Source organism: Pelobates fuscus, chromosome 1, assembly GCF_036172605.1.
Source record: "Pelobates fuscus isolate aPelFus1 chromosome 1, aPelFus1.pri, whole genome shotgun sequence".
In the NCBI taxonomy this organism is placed as follows: Eukaryota; Metazoa; Chordata; class Amphibia; order Anura; family Pelobatidae; genus Pelobates; species Pelobates fuscus.
Window position 1 is genome coordinate 494079050 of NC_086317.1, and position 21014 is coordinate 494100063.

Sequence of the window (21014 nt, forward strand, 5' to 3'; positions counted from 1 at the left end):
ACCATATTAGAGATTGGAAGTCCATATTAGCGCTGCAGAATTTGTTGGCGCTTTATAAATATTAATATCGGTAGGATGACAGGAAGAAGGTGTAACGGACCGTTTCACTTACAAGAGGATAAAACCTAGTTTAGGCGATAATCCCCTTTCCTAGAGACAGGCACAGCTACTGCAGAACACCAAACTCCCGATCTGGATACGAAATAACACTCCGAACTGGAACAGCTGAACAAGAAAAGCATACAATCCGCTTACACTCCTGGCAGTCAGCTTACAATCCAATTCCCCCCAAGAACGAGACGACACTTCATTTTGAGGGTTAAACAGGAACTCTGGACTGGCTCATCCAGCCTGGCTTTTATTACAATAATCCACATACAGGCCACACCCAGGGGGAGGCATAAAATAACCAATCACATACATGGTTCAGCCCACACATCCCCTCCCCTCAGATAACATTAAACCCAATTATCCGGTACACTTTTCCAGCCAAGTTCTGGATGTACCCCAAAAACAGGGGGTACACCTTTAAATCCAGTATTGCTGGATAGCCCTTATTCAGGGGGGAAACATATCCAAAATTCAAGTCATTCGGATGAACAGTTCGGGAGATATGGGGTTCCAAAGATTTGACCGACCGCATGGGTAAAGTATCCGAAAACAGTTCCATGCATTTTGGCCCTGCGGTCGGTCACAAACAAGGGAATGAAAACAGACGAATTGCCTGTGTTATAGAGCCTGGAGAGGGTTTGAATGAATTCCCTTGTTTGTGGGGTTCTTTCTACCGAACGGCGGGTCATTCGGTAGTTTCTATACGAATTTCTGGAAGTATGGAGGTCTCAGCGGTGTTTGCCTAGTCGAGTGTCCGATTTCAGTTCCAGACACTCGACGGCAAAACACCGCTGTTCGGTAGTTTAAGATGGCCGCCGCCACGTGTTTGTTTCCCGAATGGCGGCCACCCAGAGGACAAAGAATACATTACATGGATTGCCAATTACCCGTTTGCAACATTGTTGCAAACTGTAATTGGAGGCACACTTATTCCTGGGTGGTCTGGTTGTTCGGTAGTTTCACTCAATATAATGAATGGAGTGATTCTACCGAACAATCAGAAGATTGCTGCATACATATCCCAGGTTAAACTTAACACACAAATACACATATAATATTACAGGCAGTACACTAGAATATGTAGCACAGTCTTAAAGGGACAGTAGTCCCAAAAGTCCCAATATGTCCATAGATGCTGTTAAAAGGGCCAGTAGCAGCAATATACAGTACAATATGCCCCAAATAACCCAGGGGCCATAGTCAGTAGGTAGGAGGCTAGCAAACAGGCTTCTCCAGGGCCCAGTGGCGAGGTTGGTTTCGCCACAGAAGGAATGAATAGAAAAGTGAAATAAAAGGAGCATGGAGGCTTAGAGAGACATAGATACAACATGGGGGTGTATGTTACAAATAGAAAAACTGTGGTGGCCACTCGGTTAGGGACTCGAGTCCTGCCGTCAAAGTCGTCCTTTACCCTTCCCAGTATCTCTGTCAGCGGCGTCTTCAGTGATTACAGCAGCAAAGAGTAATATAGCTCCCCCCCCCATATATAAGTCAAGACTTAATGCTGGGAGTATATCTGGTTTATTCAGGCTTGGTACATGGGATTTATATATGGACCCACAGCATGGGGTCTCCATAGAAAATAATACAAACCCCTTCCAGGCGTCCCTGTGTCTGGGAGATAATTGAGTCAAAGACTGGTAACTAAATCATACATAAAATATAGTAAAATACCCCCAAACCACATTCAAATTACACAGGAACCCCACATCTAATATATCCCTGAATAGCTTGGATCTAAACGCCCAAGTTGTCCAAATAGCGCACAGATCCGTTTGATGGAAGGGAACTGCTATTGGGGTAAAGTTCTAAACAGCCGGCCATGAGGTTGTAGCCAACCTTGAGGGTCGGGATTTCCTTTGCTAATAAAACCAAATGCTCCCCCTGGCCTGGCTCTTAGGGAGCAAATGCTCCCCTCAGACGAATGAGTCTTGTCCCCGAAGAGCACGCTCTTGGCTTGTCTGTGAGAGGGACAGGCGGAAGTACAAGTTCACTTGTGTTCACAAGTTGGAGTAGCTGAAATTAGATTAATGTGTTCGGCAAAGTACCCCTTCCTGTGTTTGGTAGACAAAATTGTAGCACTAGAGTTAAAGGGCCACTATAGGCACCCAGACCACTTCAGCTTAATTAAGTGGTCTGGGTGCCTGGTCCATCTAGGTTTAACCCTTTTTTCTATAAACATAGCAGTTTCAGAGAAACTGCTATGTTTATAAATGGGTTAATCTCATTGACAGCCGCTAGAGGGCTTACGCGCTTCTCACTGTGAAAATCACAGTGATAAGACGCCAGCGTCCATAGGAAAGCATTGTCAACTGGAACAGCATGCAATAAATCCTTCCCCCCAATAATGAGACGACACATCACTTTGAGGGTAAAACAGGAACTCTGGACTGGCTCATCCAGCCTGGCTTTTATTTCCAACTCACACATACAGGCCACACCCAGGGGGAGGCATAAAAGAACCAATGACATAGATGTTACCTCCCACACATCCCCTCCCCTTAGTGTGACACATAATCCCATTATGCATACAGTGTAAAATATACTTTTACACAACTTTCATAACTTTAAAACCATACATCACATTCACATAAAAATACATATCCACAATCAATCCATTCAGGGGAACAACATATTAAAAAATGGCATGAATCCGACCAGGGGTTCAAAAGTTACTAAAAGTATCTTTTGTTCCTTTCTGGCTGGCAGAAAAACATCCCCACAATGCACCCTGGTTTCCTCCCTTCTGCCCTGGAGTTAATTGGAGAAGTAATCCAATTACCCAGGACTAAAGGCAGACTCCATTAACCACATGGTTGCAAAACAACATAAAACACTTTAAAATACATAAAGTCACATTTACACATAACACACAGACATTTCACCTATCCCCAGATAGCTGGGATCTGCACGCACAAAACTACCGAATAGCGCGCAGATCCTACTCACACTTTACAATTGCCATGGAGCTAAAGTCTTTCCCATAGTCTTTCATTATATGAATAGGCTCCATGGTATGGCTATCTGGGGTATCACATTCCCATAAAGTCTGGTCCATAGTCCAAAGGCAAGAGGCGGGCAATCAGCCCCCTCCAAGGACACGTGGCGAGGTCGGTTTCGCCACACTTCTCCCCTTTACCCCCCAGACTAACAGGGTACTTGACCTCCTGCCGGTCAGTGCCCTTGTTAGTCCAGCAGCCCACCCACAAGACAGAAACAGCAGAGCAGCCCACCCACAATAAACAGTTACTACACCTGGGTGAGGGAGAATCTTGTCCAGGTTCAGGTGCCTCACCACGGCTGTGTGGGGGACTGGTAGGCTGCCTTGGTAGGTTGCTGAGGGGGCAGAGACCAGCGGTACTCTGTCCTGTTGTCAGCACTACCACGGGAGTAGTCTGGTTGGAGCCTGGTTGCTGGAGACCGACTGTCTCCCCTTTAAATACACCGCTCTGCTGCTGGAGACCGACTGTCTCCCCTTGAGTTACACAGCTCTGCTGCTGGAGACCGACTGTCTCCCCTTGAGTTACACAGCTCTGCTGCTGGAGACCGACTGTCTCCCCTTTAGTTACACAGCCCTGCTGCTGGAGACCGACTGTCTCCCCTTTAAATACACCGCTCTGCTGCTGGAGACCGACTGTCTCCCCTTTAAATACACCGCTCTGCTGCTGGAGACCGACTGTCTCCCCTTGAGTTACACAGCTCTGCTGCTGGAGACCGACTGTCTCCCCTTTAGTTACACAGCTCTGCTGCTGGAGACAGACTGTCTCCCCTTTGGCTAAACAGCCCTGTTGTGGGGGGGCAGGACCGACCGTCCCTACGCCCTGTGCTGGAAGTGCAGAGACCACGGTCCCATCTGCACAGGTGTGGGGCTTACAGTCTCCCCCTGGTACATTAAGCTGCCGCTGGGGAGAGGTGGTAACCAGCTCCTCTCCCATTAGAACACTCTGCCGCTGGGGAATGGAGACTGGGCTCTCTATTCCCTGTACATTAATGATCCGCCGCTGGGGAGAGGTGGTAACAATCTCCTCTCCCATTAGAACACTCTGTCCATTGATGATCTGCCGCTGGGGAGAGGAGGTAACAATCTCCTCTCCCATGCCTACTTTCAGTCTTTGTGGAGGGAGACCGACTGTCTCTCCTCCCAATTCAGTGTCCTGCTGCTGGGGAATAGAGACTGGGCTCTCTATTCCCAAAAAATCACGCTGCTGCTGGGGGGTAGGACCAACTACCTCTGCCCCCTGTAACTCAGCCTTCCGCTGGGGAGGGAGGACGCTGCTCTCCTCTCCCTGCACTTCACACTGCCTTCCCGGCATATCACTCTGCTGCTGGGGGGTAGGACCAACTACCTCTGCCCCCTGTAACTCAGCCTGCCGCTGGGGAATGGAGACTGGGCTCCCAATTCCCTGCAATTCACACTGCCGCTGGGGAATGGAGACTGGGCTCCCAATTCCCAACAAATCACACTGCCGCTGGGGAGGGAGGACGGCCCCTTCAGCTCCCTGTAACTTGGGCGCAGAGACCACGGTCCCATCTGCGCTGGTGTGGGGCTTACTGTCTCCCCTTGGTGCGCTAAGCTGCCGCTGGGGAGAGGGGGTAACAAACTCCTCTCCCTTACACACTTTCAGCAGCTGGGGAGCAGGGCTGACCCTCTGTACTCCCTGTAGGCAGGGCGCAGAGACCACGGTCCCATCTGCGCTGGTGAGGGGTTTACTGTCTCCCCTTGGTGGGTTAGGTTGTCGGTGGGGAGAGGGGGTAACAAACTCCTCTCCCTTACACACCTTCAGCCGCTGGGGAGAGGGGATAACAGGTTCCTCTCCCTGAACCGTAGACTGCCGCTGGGGAGGAAGGACGACCCCTTCAGCTCTCCTTTTGTCTAAATCTGCTAGGCGCTGCAGGAAATCTGCCGTTGATTCCCTTATGAACTGCACAATTTTCTCAGAGGGGTTGGGTCCAAAGAAAGCCAGCCGTATGGCAATCTCTCTGTCCAACCGCTCCTGAGTGTAGCCAGGCGCCATGCTTGCTCTGCTGCAGTTGCTTCTTTTGTGGATAGGGGCGCTGTACGGGTACTAGCGTTGTCCTCCCTTTGTAATCCAAACGAACTGTCTCCGAGCTGCTTTACCTCACACTAGGACGCCATCCCACCGCTTGCCACCAATGTAACGGATCACCTGGCACCCCGACTTGGTACCTCCATTAATGGATGCTCCTAGTGCTTCCTGAGGACTCCAAGCACTCTGGCAGACACCACAATCACCGAATCCGAGAAACCTTTTAAATTCTCCCAAGCATATATATGCTGTAGACCATTGAATAGGAACCATACGAATAGGCTTGTACTCCTAGCAGTCAACTGGAACAGCATGCAATAAATCCTTCCCCCCCAATAATGAGACGACACATCACTTTGAGGGTAAAACAGGAACTCTGGACTGGCTCATCCAGCCTGGCTTTTATTTCCAACTCACACATACAGGCCACACCCAGGGGGAGGCATAAAAGAACCAATGACATAGATGTTACCTCCCACACATCCCCTCCCCTTAGTGTGACACATAATCCCATTATGCATACAGTGAAAAATATACTTTTACACAACTTTCATAACTTTAAAACCATACATCACATTCACATAAAAATACATATCCACAATCAATCCATTCAGGGGAACAACATATTAAAAAATGGCATGAATCCGACCAGGGGTTCAAAAGTTACTAAAAGTATCTTTTGTTCCTTTCTGGCTGGCAGAAAAACATCCCCACAATGCACCCTGGTTTCCTCCCTTCTGCCCTGGAGTTAATTGGAGAAGTAATCCAATTACCCAGGACTAAAGGCAGACTCCATTAACCACATGGTTGCAAAACAACATAAAACACTTTAAAATACATAAAGTCACATTTACACATAACACACAGACATTTCACCTATCCCCAGATAGCTGGGATCTGCACGCACAAAACTACCGAATAGCGCGCAGATCCTACTCACACAGTACAATTGCCATGGAGCTAAAGTCTTTCCCATAGTCTTTCATTATATGAATAGGCTCCATGGTATGGCTATCTGGGGTATCACATTCCCATAAAGTCTGGTCCATAGTCCAAAGGCAAGAGGCGGGCAATCAGCCCCCTCCAAGGACACGTGGCGAGGTCGGTTTCGCCACAATTACCTTTTTATTTAAGTTTTGGGGAACTTGACACACATTTACCCATCTCAAAGTTTATTGACCGCAAATTGATGAGATTCTGAGAAAATAGAACTTGTTCAAGCAGGTTCTTCATCTACAAGAAAGAAACAGAACGAGAGAGAATGTGACAGGCAGACTGAGCAACCAAGAGGCACAGGTAGAAATAAGAGACATACTGAGAGATGCAGAGATAGAAAGAGAGAGACATAGAAAATGTGACAGACAGATAGAGAGGAGAAGGGAGAAACAAGATGGACAGAAGGATATACTGAGACAGACAGAGGAAGAGACTGACAATGTAAAATAGAGACACAGAGATTGTGTTTGACGGTCGGGTAAGTTAATGCAGTTTATAATACTGGAGACATTTAATAATGTCACGTGAGGTTTGAAATTGCCCAGGATGTATTTTTGGATCCATGAATTAGTTTCTTGTAACTCAGTTTCTCACCCAGCGCTACGCTCTCAGTCAAAGTAAAAATGTATTTATTGAAACAAATCATTTTTTTAAACATTAGATAATGGAATGAGTCACAGAGAACGCAGATAGTTTGAAGAGCCAGTCACACACACAGCGGCCATTAAACATCCCACGGGGAATTCCAGGAGACCACAGAGTGCAGAATGGGTGAGTGGAGTGTCCCTGGGTCATATAGTCCTCAATGTCCCCAGTTTAAGACTCTATGGGCAGACCATATTAGAGATTGGAAGTCCATATTAGCGCTGCAGAATTTGTTGGCGCTTTATAAATATTAATATCGGTAGGATGACAGGAAGAAGGTGTAACGGACCGTTTCACTTACAAGAGGATAAAACCTAGTTTAGGCGATAATCCCCTTTCCTAGAGACAGGCACAGCTACTGCAGAACACCAAACTCCCGATCTGGATACGAAATAACACTCCGAACTGGAACAGCTGAACAAGAAAAGCATACAATCCGCTTACACTCCTGGCAGTCAGCTTACAATCCAATTCCCCCCAAGAACGAGACGACACTTCATTTTGAGGGTTAAACAGGAACTCTGGACTGGCTCATCCAGCCTGGCTTTTATTACAATAATCCACATACAGGCCACACCCAGGGGGAGGCATAAAATAACCAATCACATACATGGTTCAGCCCACACATCCCCTCCCCTCAGATAACATTAAACCCAATTATCCGGTACACTTTTCCAGCCAAGTTCTGGATGTACCCCAAAAACAGGGGGTACACCTTTAAATCCAGTATTGCTGGATAGCCCTTATTCAGGGGGGAAACATATCCAAAATTCAAGTCATTCGGATGAACAGTTCGGGAGATATGGGGTTCCAAAGATTTGACCGACCGCATGGGTAAAGTATCCGAAAACAGTTCCATGCATTTTGGCCCTGCGGTCGGTCACAAACAAGGTAATGAAAACAGACGAATTGCCTGTGTTATAGAGCCTGGAGAGGGTTTGAATGAATTCCCTTGTTTGTGGGGTTCTTTCTACCGAACGGCGGGTCATTCGGTAGTTTCTATACGAATTTCTGGAAGTATGGAGGTCTCAGCGGTGTTTGCCTAGTCGAGTGTCCGATTTCAGTTCCAGACACTCGATGGCAAAACACCGCTGTTCGGTAGTTTAAGATGGCCGCCGCCACGTGTTTGTTTCCCGAATGGCGGCCACCCAGAGGACAAAGAATACATTACACTGATTGCCAATTACCCGTTTGCAACATTGTTGCAAACTGTAATTGGAGGCACACTTATTCCTGGGTGGTCTGGTTGTTCGGTAGTTTCACTCAATATAATGAATGGAGTGATTCTACCGAACAATCAGAAGATTGCTGCATACATATCCCAGGTTAAACTTAACACACAAATACACATATAATATTACAGGCAGTACACTAGAATATGTAGCACAGTCTTAAAGGGACAGTAGTCCCAAAAGTCCCAATATGTCCATAGATGCTGTTAAAAGGGCCAGTAGCAGCAATATACAGTACAATATGCCCCAAATAACCCAGGGGCCATAGTCAGTAGGTAGGAGGCTAGCAAACAGGCTTCTCCAGGGCCCAGTGGCGAGGTTGGTTTCGCCACAGAAGGAATGAATAGAAAAGTGAAATAAAAGGAGCATGGAGGCTTAGAGAGACATAGATACAACATGGGGGTGTATGTTACAAATAGAAAAACTGTGGTGGCCACTCGGTTAGGGACTCGAGTCCTGCCGTCAAAGTCGTCCTTTACCCTTCCCAGTATCTCTGTCAGCGGCGTCTTCAGTGATTACAGCAGCAAAGAGTAATATAGCTCCCCCCCCATATATAAGTCAAGACTTAATGCTGGGAGTATATCTGGTTTATTCAGGCTTGGTACATGGGATTTATATATGGACCCACAGCATGGGGTCTCCATAGAAAATAATACAAACCCCTTCCAGGCGTCCCTGTGTCTGGGAGATAATTGAGTCAAAGACTGGTAACTAAATCATACATAAAATATAGTAAAATACCCCCAAACCACATTCAAATTACACAGGAACCCCACATCTAATATATCCCTGAATAGCTTGGATCTAAACGCCCAAGTTGTCCAAATAGCGCACAGATCCGTTTGATGGAAGGGAACTGCTATTGGGGTAAAGTTCTAAACAGCCGGCCATGAGGTTGTAGCCAACCTTGAGGGTCGGGATTTCCTTTGCTAATAAAACCAAATGCTCCCCCTGGCCTGGCTCTTAGGGAGCAAATGCTCCCCTCAGACGAATGAGTCTTGTCCCCGAAGAGCACGCTCTTGGCTTGTCTGTGAGAGGGACAGGCGGAAGTACAAGTTCACTTGTGTTCACAAGTTGGAGTAGCTGAAATTAGATTAATGTGTTCGGCAAAGTACCCCTTCCTGTGTTTGGTAGACAAAATTGTAGCACTAGAGTTAAAGGGCCACTATAGGCACCCAGACCACTTCAGCTTAATTAAGTGGTCTGGGTGCCTGGTCCATCTAGGTTTAACCCTTTTTTCTATAAACATAGCAGTTTCAGAGAAACTGCTATGTTTATAAATGGGTTAATCTCATTGACAGCCGCTAGAGGGCTTACGCGCTTCTCACTGTGAAAATCACAGTGATAAGACGCCAGCGTCCATAGGAAAGCATTGTGTATGCTTTCCTATGAACTGGCTGAATGCGAACGCGGCTCCTGACGCGCATGCGCATTCAGACGAAGAGGAGGGGAGGAAGCGGAGAGGAGGAGGAGAGCTCCCCGCACTGCGCTGGAGAAAGAAGTAAGTTTAACCCCTTTCTCCCCCCCAGAGCCCGGCGGGAGGGGGACCCTGAGGGTGGAGGCACCCTCAGGGCACTATAGTGCCATGAAAACGAGTATGTTTTCCTGGCACTATAGTGGTCCTTTAATGAATTATTTTGAAGTTAATGCCAGGGGGTGGTCTGGGTTCAGGGGATATGAAAAGGGGAACACGACTTTCCGTTTGGGAAACGAACAAAGCAAACAATGGGGAACCAAGTCAGTTGGGCTGGAAGAGAATAAAACAACAACTAATTAGGACATTTAAAGGAAGATGATGATATCAGAGAATAGAATTGGGGGAACATAACTGAAAATGTCTACAGAAATAGTTTCCTTAACAAATTTGAAAGGATCTCACCCATAAAGAACGAGTCATGGTGGACTTGGATTTCCTATACGATTCAAGCTCCCTCCCTCATTATTCATTTGAGTTTAGGGTCCAGCGGTTAGCCTTTTCTCCATATTATTCTACACTTTGTAAGTTGGTCCCTAGTTTGACCTCTGCTGGGAATCTTTCCTACAATGTGACTCTATGCTCTTTAATCCACTTACTCCTGGGTTTTCTTTAATCGTAATGGCTTCTAGTAAAATTTCTGGAGCCTTCATGTTTCATTATTTAATATACATTATTCAAATATCTGAAGCAGGTGATCTAATGCAAACTCCCCAGATCAGATTTCCTGTCCAGAAACCACCACTGAGGCATGCTGGGTGATTTACTAAAGTGGAAATGAAAATGAATTCAAAGTGAATTTCAAATTTAGGACCAAACTTCCTGAACTGAAAGCACGGCCGATTCCAAGAATGTTTCCGGTTTGGCTATTTTGAATTGGAATTTGATATTCACTTTGAATTCTCACTGGAGTAAATAACCATTATAATCAGGGCTCGAGTCCTGCAGGAACGCATGGGAACGGCGTTCCTGCACTTTTTCCAAAGGAGGAACGCCGTTCCCGCTAGTGATGCTGCAGGACCGGCCCAGGGGGCGGAATGTCGCTGTGCTGCCTCATTTCTCCCCGTCCCCAGCATAGTGCCGCCCACAATACACTGTCTGCTGTTGGTGGTCTGATGGCTGCCAAGATGCAGGAGATGTGCCTGCTCACAATACTCTCCCCCGCGGTAGTTTACTGAGGAGTGAAGCCTGCAGTGGGCGGGGCATTTGTCAGGCCCCGCTAGAGGATTACCGAGCAGGGAGAGGTAAGGGGACTACCGAGCAGGGAGAGGTAAGGGGATTACCGAGCAGGGAGAGGTAAGGGGATTACCGAGCAGGGAGAGGTAAGGGGATTACCGAGCAGGGAGAGGTAAGGGGATTACCGAGCAGGGAGAGGTAAGGGGATTACCGAGCAGGGAGAGGTAAGGGGATTACCGAGCAGGGAGAGGTAAGATCATCTCTTTACAGCTACTTACACCACCAACAGTAAGCAGCCATGTTTTATTTATTTTTTGATGAAATAATAATGTATCTAGCACAGAGCTCCACAGAGCTAAATCTTATAGTTTATGTGGAGCTCTGTGTTTTATTGGTCCAACAGTGCCACCTCACTTCTATTCCTCTTATGCTTCCTCCCCCCAATCACTAGCAGCCATCCCCTTCTCCCCATCACTAGCAGCCATCCTCCACTCCCCATTACTAGCAGCCATCCATCCCTCACCCTATCACTAGCAGCCATCCCCTTCTCCCAATCACTAGCAGCCATCCTCCACTCCCCATTACTAGCAGGCATCCATCCCTCACCCCTATCACTAGCAGCCATCCTCTTCTCCCCATCACTAGCAGCCTGTTACGACACTCACCGCCAGGGGAATGAAGCCGCCGTTTAGTCGATAATCCCCTTTCTCCAGAAATGCAATTTCAGTCCAACCGATCATAAAACTCCCGAACGGAGCATACGAATGCGGTAACTCCCGATCAGCAATCCATCCGAAATCCTTCCACAGCTAGAAATAAACGAAAACGCTGTCCCGATAGTAAATCCCTCCACAAACGAGACAAAGCTCCGTCTTGAAGGTCAAGCAGTAATGTGTTTAATGGGGGCTACCTGCCCGGTATTTATGCAGGTCTCCACAAGGTAGACACTCCCCTAGGGGACCTTGTGGAAGACTGTAAAATATATTATACAGTAGCCAATCGCAGTGGCTATAACACAAGCCCTTCCCATTTTACCCATAAGTCATTCTTTCCTATCCCGGAGATAATTAGGGAGAAACCTAATTAACTCCGAGGATAGGGACCATCGCCATTTTAAAATAAAATACGAAAAATACAATAAAATACATAAAATCAGAAGTACCGAATGTATAGTGTTCGTGCAACGTATCCCCAGATAGCCTGGATCTGAGGGCATATTCCTACCGAATAGCGCTCAGGTCCGATGTACACAGTCCAATCGCCATGGAGTCAAAGTCTCTCATAAGTCCTTCGGTATACGAATGACTCCATGGGACGGCTACCTGGGTAAGTCCATACGAATTAGAGAAACTCCCGAACTGACCGGTGTTCATACGCCTCAAAGAAATAGAAGGGGGCGGCCGTCTCCAGCGGTGTTCGGTAGATAAAGAGTCCGTTTTCAGATCCATAGGTTTTGCACCGAACACCGCTGATTCCCCTCGTGTCCAAAATGGCCGCCGCCTCGTGGTCGGCATACGAACGACGACCACCCATACGAATGGAATGGAGAGGTGTTTGCGGTTAACCACAACGTGTTAATAAGCCGCACACTCCTCTCCTGGGTGGCCGATGGTTCGGTAGTTTCAATCGGCACTTAGGGAAACATACGAACAAGGGCATACGGACAGGAAATCCACGAACCCAAGGCAAACAGACGAACCAGCAATACAGGTCTATGCAGCAGGGTTCATCACACAGCCATCCTCCACTCCCCATTACTAGCAGGCATCCATCCCTCACCCCTATCACTAGCAGCCATCCTCTTCTCCCATCACTAGCAGTCACCCCTCTCTCACCCCTATCACTAGCAGCCATCTCCTTCTCCCCATCACTAACAGCCATCCCCTTCTCCCCACCAGCAGTCATCCTCCTCTTCCCATCAATAGCAGCCATCACCTTCCCCCATCACTAGCAGCTATCCCCTTTCCCCATCACTAGCAGCCATCCTCATCTCCCCTATCATTAGCAGCCATCCGCCTCTCCCCCATCACTAGCAGCCATCCCTCACTCACCCCTATCACTAGCAGCCATCCCCTTCTCCCCCATCACTAGCAGCCACACATTCTCCCCATCACTTCCCGCCATTACTCTCACCCCTATCACTAACAGCAATCCTCCTCTCTCTGTTACTAGCAGCTATCATCCTCTCTCCCTCCCATCACTTGCAACAATTCCCCTCATCATTAGCAGCCATCCCTTATCTCCTTCCCATCACTAGCAGCCATCCCTCTCCTCCTCTGATCACTAGCAGTATATGTCTGTTTATGCATGTCTCTGTATGCCTTTTGTCTGTTTGTCTCTGTATGACTGTGTCCGTATGTCTCTGTATAACTGTTTCTGTATGCCTTGTTCTGTATGTCACTGTATGACTGTATCTTCATGTCACTGTATGACTGTGTCTTCATGTCCCTGTATGACCATCTGTGTGTCTGTGTATGACTGTCTGTGTGTCTGTGCATGACTGGTTGCTTGTATGACTGTGTTTGTTTGTGTTCCTTTTATGACTATGTGCCTGTATGGTTGTGCCTTTGTGCATGTATGTACTTGTACCTGTATATCTATGTCTGTATGGTTTGGGAGGAAAAAGCCAGGCAAAGGGGCTCGTGGTGAGAAAGAGACACAGAAATGGGCTAAGAGGAGAAAGAGACACAGAAAGTGGCTAGGGGAAAGAAAGACACACAAAGGGGCTGGGGGGTGGGGGGGGAAAGAAAGAGACACAAACGGGCTGTGAGGAACAAAGAGACACACAAAAGGGGCTGATGAGGAAGTAAGAGAAACACAAAGGTTGTGGTAGGAAGAAAGAGATATACAAAGGGCCTGGAGAGGGAACACAGAGTGTGCTGGGCCCCCATGTGCAGCAGCTGGCTCTCTCCACCGGACCACCAGGTGATCTCCCCCCTCCCTGGCAAGGTAAGAAGCAGGGAAGGGGGAATAAAAAATATAAACACATAAATTAAAAAAAATGCTTCCCCCCTATCATCCAGCACACACGCACACACACACACACACACACACACACACACACATCATCCAGCACACACACACACACACATCATCCAGCACACACACACACACACACACCATCCAGCACACACACACACACACACACACATCATCCAGCACACACACACACACACACATCATCCAGCACGCACACACACACACATCATCCAGCACGCACACACGCATCGTCCAGCACATACACAATGCATTCATTACATACAATCTGCACTTACTACAAACACACTACATTCATTATACACACTCTGCACTCATTACAAACACACTACATTCAATTTACACATTTTGCACTTACTACACACACTGCATTCATTATACACACTCTGCACGCACTACAAACACACTGCATTCACTATACACACTCTGCACGCACTACAAACACACTACATTCACTACAAACACTGCATTCATTATACACACTCTGCACGCACTACAAACACACTGCAGTCACTATACACACTCCGCACTCACTACATTTATTATACACACTGCCCTCACTACAAACAAACTACATTCATTATACACACTCTGCACTCACTACACATTACATTTATTCTACACACTGCACTCACTACAAACACACTACATTCATTATACTCACTGCACTCACTACAAACACACTACATTCATTATACACACTCTGCATTTACTACATGCATTACACACACCCTGCACTGCACTATATGCATAGGAGTGTAAATTATTTAATTTTTTTTTTTTTTGGGGGGGGGGGGGGGGGGGGGAATCTTGGGTAAGTTCCCACACTTTTTTCCCCAGGACTTGACCCCTGATTATAATGTCTCTCTGAAACCATTGATTTGTTCTGATAAACATCTCCTGCATTTGGAGCATAAATCCTGAGGCAAATGGAAGCACCAGAGTGAGACCCATTGTTCCAATCTCCGCATCCTAATGAAATATATTCTGATTTATTATGAAATAATACGCAGTATCCTGTTTGCCAAACTTTCACTGTCTGTGAACGCGTCCTGTAAATGTTTGCAATTGAACTAAGGAAGTGTCATTTCTTTTCTGCTTCGTTTCTTGTAGTTCTACTCAAAGTAGCAAGAAAGACGATCATCCCGGCATTCAACACTCAATACTCACCCCCGCCCAAATATTCCCTACACATGGGAACGTGTATGACAATACTGGATGTAACCTGAATAATATTATAGAGAAGGCTAATGGTGGGCTCCAAAGATCTGAAGCGGCAAAGTCCAGACAGTAGAATTACAAAGAGAATAGACGTGGCACACGTGAGTTCCCACTATACAGATTTATTGAAGTAGAAAGAGCAGAGATTCAGCCCAATATAGGGCTGTTTATCTTATATTGGTAAAAGCTGAGACATTGCTCTTCATATTTCAATAAACCTGGGTTGTGAGACTTCACAAGTGATGGATCTCTCTTGTTTGTGGTTAATACTGGATGCAGTAACACAAACAAACCTTAAAGGAACACTATAGGGTCAGGAACACAAACATGTATTCCTTACCTTATAGTGTTAAAACCACCATTTGACCCCCCCCCCTCCGTCCCCAAATATAGTAAAGTCTTACTTGTATTCAAGTCTGAATCTGCTGCCTCTGTGTGTTAACTGCCTCTGTCTGCTAAAATCATCAGAAGTGGTGGTCTTAGCCAATCACAATGTTCCCCATATGATTGTCTGAGTCTATCAATGTGGCTGATCAGGAGCAGAGTGTCAGGATCGAGACAGGGATCCAACACGCAGAGTACAAACAGGTACAGGATACGTATACCGGAGCTTAGAATGGCCGGACTAACGTACGGAGAATATAGAGAATGGTCAGAGACAAGCCGAGGTCGAGGGAACGAGAGGACAGGTAAGCGAGGAACAAGCCGGGTCAAGGATAACAGAGGTAAACAGAGTAAGTCAAACAAGCCGGGTCGGAACCAAAGGGATAACTTAAAATACCAGAGCACTGTGTGACTAGGCAGGCTAGAACCACGACAGGGCAATGAGCAAATGAGAGAAGCACTGTTAAATGCCCTGGCTCAGAAGGGTAGACACGCCTCCGACGAGTCCTGATTAGTCTCCAAACAATTGAGTGACAGGTCGTTCCGGGTTGGCGTCATGACGTCGACTTCCGGACGTCATGCTACAAAAGGAAGTGACTCCCTTGCGGCCGGCGTTTATGTGACCGGGTGGACCGCGAGGAACATGGGAAACAGACCGTCCGGATGGATAGACGTCTAAGTCTCTACCTCTCCCAGAGGTAGAGACCTCAGGTACCCTGACAGTACCCCCCCTCTCAGATACGCCCACCGGGCGGAATGAACCGGGACGAGATGGGAAGCGGAAGTGAAACGCCCTGCGGAGACGAGGAGCATGAACATCCTCTTGAGGCACCCAACTCCTCTCCTCAGGACCATATCCCTTCCAATCGACCAGATATTGTACTCTCCCCCGGGAGATTCGAGAATCGATGATAGCGTTAACCTCATACTCCTCCTGACCCTCCACCTGAACAGGGCGAGGGAAGGAGACCGTGGAGGAAAATCTGTTACAGACTAGTGGTTTCAGCAATGAAACATGAAATGAGTTAGGGATGCGTAAGGCAGATGGAAGAGCTAGACGATACGCAACTGGGTTAATTCGAGTCAGCACCCTGTAAGGTCCAATATAACGAGGAGCGAACTTCATGGAAGGCACTTTTAAACGAATGTTTCTTGTACTCAACCATACTCTATCACCTGGAACAAACACCGGAGCCGCCCTTCTACGTTTATCAGCGTGTTTCTTAACCAGCATAGAATTGTGCAGAAGAATTTGTCGAGTCTGATCCCACAACTTCCTCAAATTGGCAACATGAACATCAACCGACGATAACCCTTGGGAAGGAGAAGCCGAGGGAAGAATAGATGGATGAAAGCCATAATTCATGAAGAAGGGGCTTGAATGAGTAGAATCACAAACGAGATTGTTGTGTGCAAACTCCGCCCAAGGAATCAAACCAACCCAATCGTCCTGGTGTTCAGAAACAAAACAACGTAAATATTCTTCAATCTTTTGGTTGGTGCGTTCAGCAGCTCCGTTAGACTGAGGATGATAGGCAGAAGAGAAATTCAATTTGATACCCAGTTGAGAGCAGAAGGACCTCCAAAAACGGGAAACAAATTGGGAACCTCTGTCAGACACAATTTGGGAGGGTATCCCATGTAAACGAAAAATCTCCCTTGCGAATATCTCTGCCAATTCGGGGGAAGACGGGAGTTTAGGCAGAGGAACGAAGTGAGCCATCTTGGTGAATCTGTCAACCACGGTGAGGATAACAGTTTGTTTTTTAGAGATAGGTAAATCGACAATGAAGTCCATAGCTAAACAGGACCATGGCTTCTCTGGAACCTCTAAGGGATGCAAAAATCCACATGGGAGCGTATGAGGTTGCTTAGTCTTAGTACAGACCTCACACGTACCGATGAAATCCTTAACATCCTTACGTAAAGCAGGCCACCAGAAATCTTTGGAGATTAAAGCATACGTCTTGCGAATGCCAGGATGCCCAGCTACCTTGCTGTTGTGGAAACACCGTAACACTTCCAGTTGGACAGCAGGAGGAACGAAGTGTCTATCCCCAGGAGTCTGTTTAGGAGCTAGATGTTGTAACTTCATGATCTCAGCAAGCAACGGAGAATGAATCCTGAGATTTGTGTTAGCGATGATATTACATTTAGGAACTATCAAGGAAAGAACCGGCTCAGCTATAGTGGACGGTTCATATTGGCGAGATAAAGCATCGGCTTTAGAGTTCTTAGAACCAGGTCTATAAGTAAGCACATAATTGAAGTGAGTCAGGAATATGGACCAGCGAGCTTGCCTGGCGGATAGGCGCTTAGCCTCCCCAATATAGGACAAGTTCTTGTGGTCCGTTAGAATCGTAACAGGATGTAAGGTCCCTTCTAATAAATGTCTCCACTCCTTTAGAGCCATAATGACCGCTAACAGTTACCTGTCACGATGTCATATCTGCTTTCAGGGCCAGATAGTTTCTTAGAGAAAAAACCACAAGGGTGTAACGGTTTGTCCACCCCTAACCTTTGTGACAGAACAGCACCTACTCCCGTCTCAGAGGCATCGACCTCGAGTAGGAACGGCAGAGTCGTATCAGGATGGACTAAAATTGGGGCAGAAGCAAAAAGTTCTTTGAGAGTCTTGAAAGCAACAAGGGCCTCAGTAGACCAGGTCTTAGTATCAGCCCCTTGTTTGGTCATATTGGTAATAGGCGCAATAATAGAAGAGTATCCCTTAATAAAGCGCCTATAATAATTAGAGAAACCAATAAACCTCTGAATCGCCTTGAGTCCCTTAGGCAATGGCCAATCTAAAATAGATTGGAGTTTGTCAGGATCCATCTTAAAGCCTTCCCCAGAAATCACGTAACCAAGAAAGTCTATCTGAGACTGGTCAAAACTGCATTTCTCCAATTTACAGTATAAGCCATGTTGCAGAAGTTTGTGCAATACCTTTCTGACTTGTCTGTGGTGGGTCTCAATGTCCCTAGAGTGTATAAGTATGTCATCCAGGTATACAATAACACAATCATGTTGAAACTCCCTAAGAACTTCATTAATCAAATCCTGAAATACTGCCGGAGCATTACAAAGACCAAATGGCATAACCGTGTATTCATAGTGACCATAACGGGTATTGAACGCTGTCATCCACTCGTGTCCATGCTGGATTCTCACCAAGTTATACGCGCCTCTGAGATCTAACTTGGTGAAAATTTTAGAGCCCTTTAAACGATCAAACAGCTCGGTAATCAAAGGAATCGGATAGGCATTTCTGATGGTTATCTTATTCAAACCTCGGTAATCAATACAAGGTCTGAGAGTACCATCCTTCTTTTTAACGAAAAAAAAACCAGCCCCGGCGGGAGAAGAGGATCTCCTAATGAATCCTTTTTCTAGATTCTCACGAATATATTCCTCTAGAACTGAGTTCTCTTGAGTGGATAGAGGATATACATTGCCCCTCGGAGGCATAGTACCAGGTAGAAGCTTAATTTTACAATCAAATGACCTGTGTGGAGGTAAGGTATCAGCATTCTTCTTGTCGAATACTGCTTTTAAGTCCTGGTAGAGAGACGGTATCTGTCTCTCTATAGACTGAGTGGAAGTACCTGGTGTATTTATTACAGCCAATGGAGAAACCCTGCGTAAACACCTCTCCTGGCAGCCCTGACCCCATGAGAGTATCTCCCCTAACTCCCAATCGATAATAGGGTTATGTCTTTTTAACCAAGGGTACCCCAGGTCTATGGGGACAGAAGGGGACGAAATGAGCATAAGTGATAACTTTTCCTCGCGTAAGATACCAACAGTTAAGTTAACGGGTATGGTCTCACGGGAGATAACAGGCTCAAGTAAAGGTCTACCATCTATGGCCTCAACGGCCAAGGGTGTATCCCTTAACTGGGATGGGATAGTGTGTTTAGTAGCAAAGGCTTGGTCGATAAAATTCTCAGCAGCTCCGGAATCTATCAAAGCCATAGTCTTTAGTACTCCCTTCTCCCAAGTTAAAGTAACTGGTAGCAGAAGCCTGTGATCCTTATAATTATGAGTAGAGGACAAAATAGAAACACCCAAGGCCTGTCCTCTAGAGAAACTTAGGTGCAAGCGTTTCCCGAGCGATTAGGACAATTCAGGCGTAAGTGACCTCTGACTCCACAATACATGCATAATCCCTCTCTTCTCCTGTACTGTCTCTCTTCTTCTGAGAGGCGAGTATTGCCTATCTGCATAGGTTCAGGAAACAGTGAGGTAGTGTGTGGCGAAACCAGCTTCGCCACTGTGAACTGGAGAGGCCTGGCTGCTAGCCTCCTGCCCGCTGACTATGGCCCCTGGACATATTGCACTTTAAAGACTATATTTGGGCATGTACTAATTTGTATTGCTGCTACTGGCCCTTTAAAATCAGCAATGGACATTTTGGGACTACTGTCCCTTTAAGACTGTGGAGCGTAGTACAGTAATCCTGCCTTTAATACTTTCATGTCATGTATGTATTTTTGTATGCAGTTAACCTGGGTTATATATGTGTACAGCATTCATCTGATTGTTCGGTAGAATCACTCCATTCATTGTATTGAGGAAACTACCGAACAACCAGACCACCCAGGACTAAGTGTGCCTCCAATTACCGTTTGCAACAATGTTGCAAACGGGTAATTGGCAATCATGTAATGTGTTCTGTGTCCTCTGGGTGGCCGCCATTCAGGAAACAACCACGTGGCGGCGGCCATCTTAAACTACCGAACAGCGGTGTTTTGCCGTCGAGTGTCTGGAACTAAAATCGGACACTTGACTAGGCAAACACCGCTGAGACCTCCATACTTCCAGAAATTCGTATAGAAACTACCGAATGACCCGCCGTTCGGTAGAAAGAACCCCACAAACAAGGGAATTCATTCTAACCCTCTCCAGGCTCTATAACACAGGCAATTCACCTGTTTTCATTCCCTTGTTTGTGACCGACCGCAGGGCCAAAATGCATGGAACTGATTTCGGATACTTTACCCATGCGGTCGGTCAATACTTTAAAGTTCCATAACTCCTGAACCATTTATCCGAATGGGCTGATTCTTGCATATGTTGTCCCCCTGAATAAGGGCTATCAGGGGATACCTGTTTTGGAGGTGTAGCATATGTATTTGGGGTACATCCAGGAATTGGGGAAAAAGGTGTACAGTATAATTGTGTTAAGTGTTAATCTAAGGGGAGGAAATGTGTGGGAGGTACATCCATGTGATTGGTTAATTTCATCCTCCCCCTGGGAGTGTCCTGTATGTACTTGTTGGTAATAAAAGCCAGACTGGGTGTCCCAGTCCTGAGTTCCTGCTTAACCCTCAAAATGAAGTGTCGTCTCGTTCTTGGGGGGGATTGGATTGTAAGCTGACTGCCAAGAGTGTAAGCCGATTGTATGCTTTTCTTGTTCAGCTGTTCCAGTTCGGAGTGTTATTTCGTATCCAGCTCGTGAGTTCTGATGTTCTGCAGTAGCTGTGCCTGTCTATGGAAAAGGGGATTATCGCCTAAACGCATTTTTCCCCTTGTATGCTGAAACGGTCCGTTACATAGTGGAATCAGGACTTTGAAATGCGGGAGCTAATTTAAAGGAAGGTCTAAGGTTCCTCTCTCGAGTGTTTTGTCTCTCTCTTAAACGCTCATCAATACGAGAAATGAACGAAATTAAATCCTCCAAATTTTCAGGGAGTTCTCTAGTAGCAACCTCATCAAGGATTACGACTG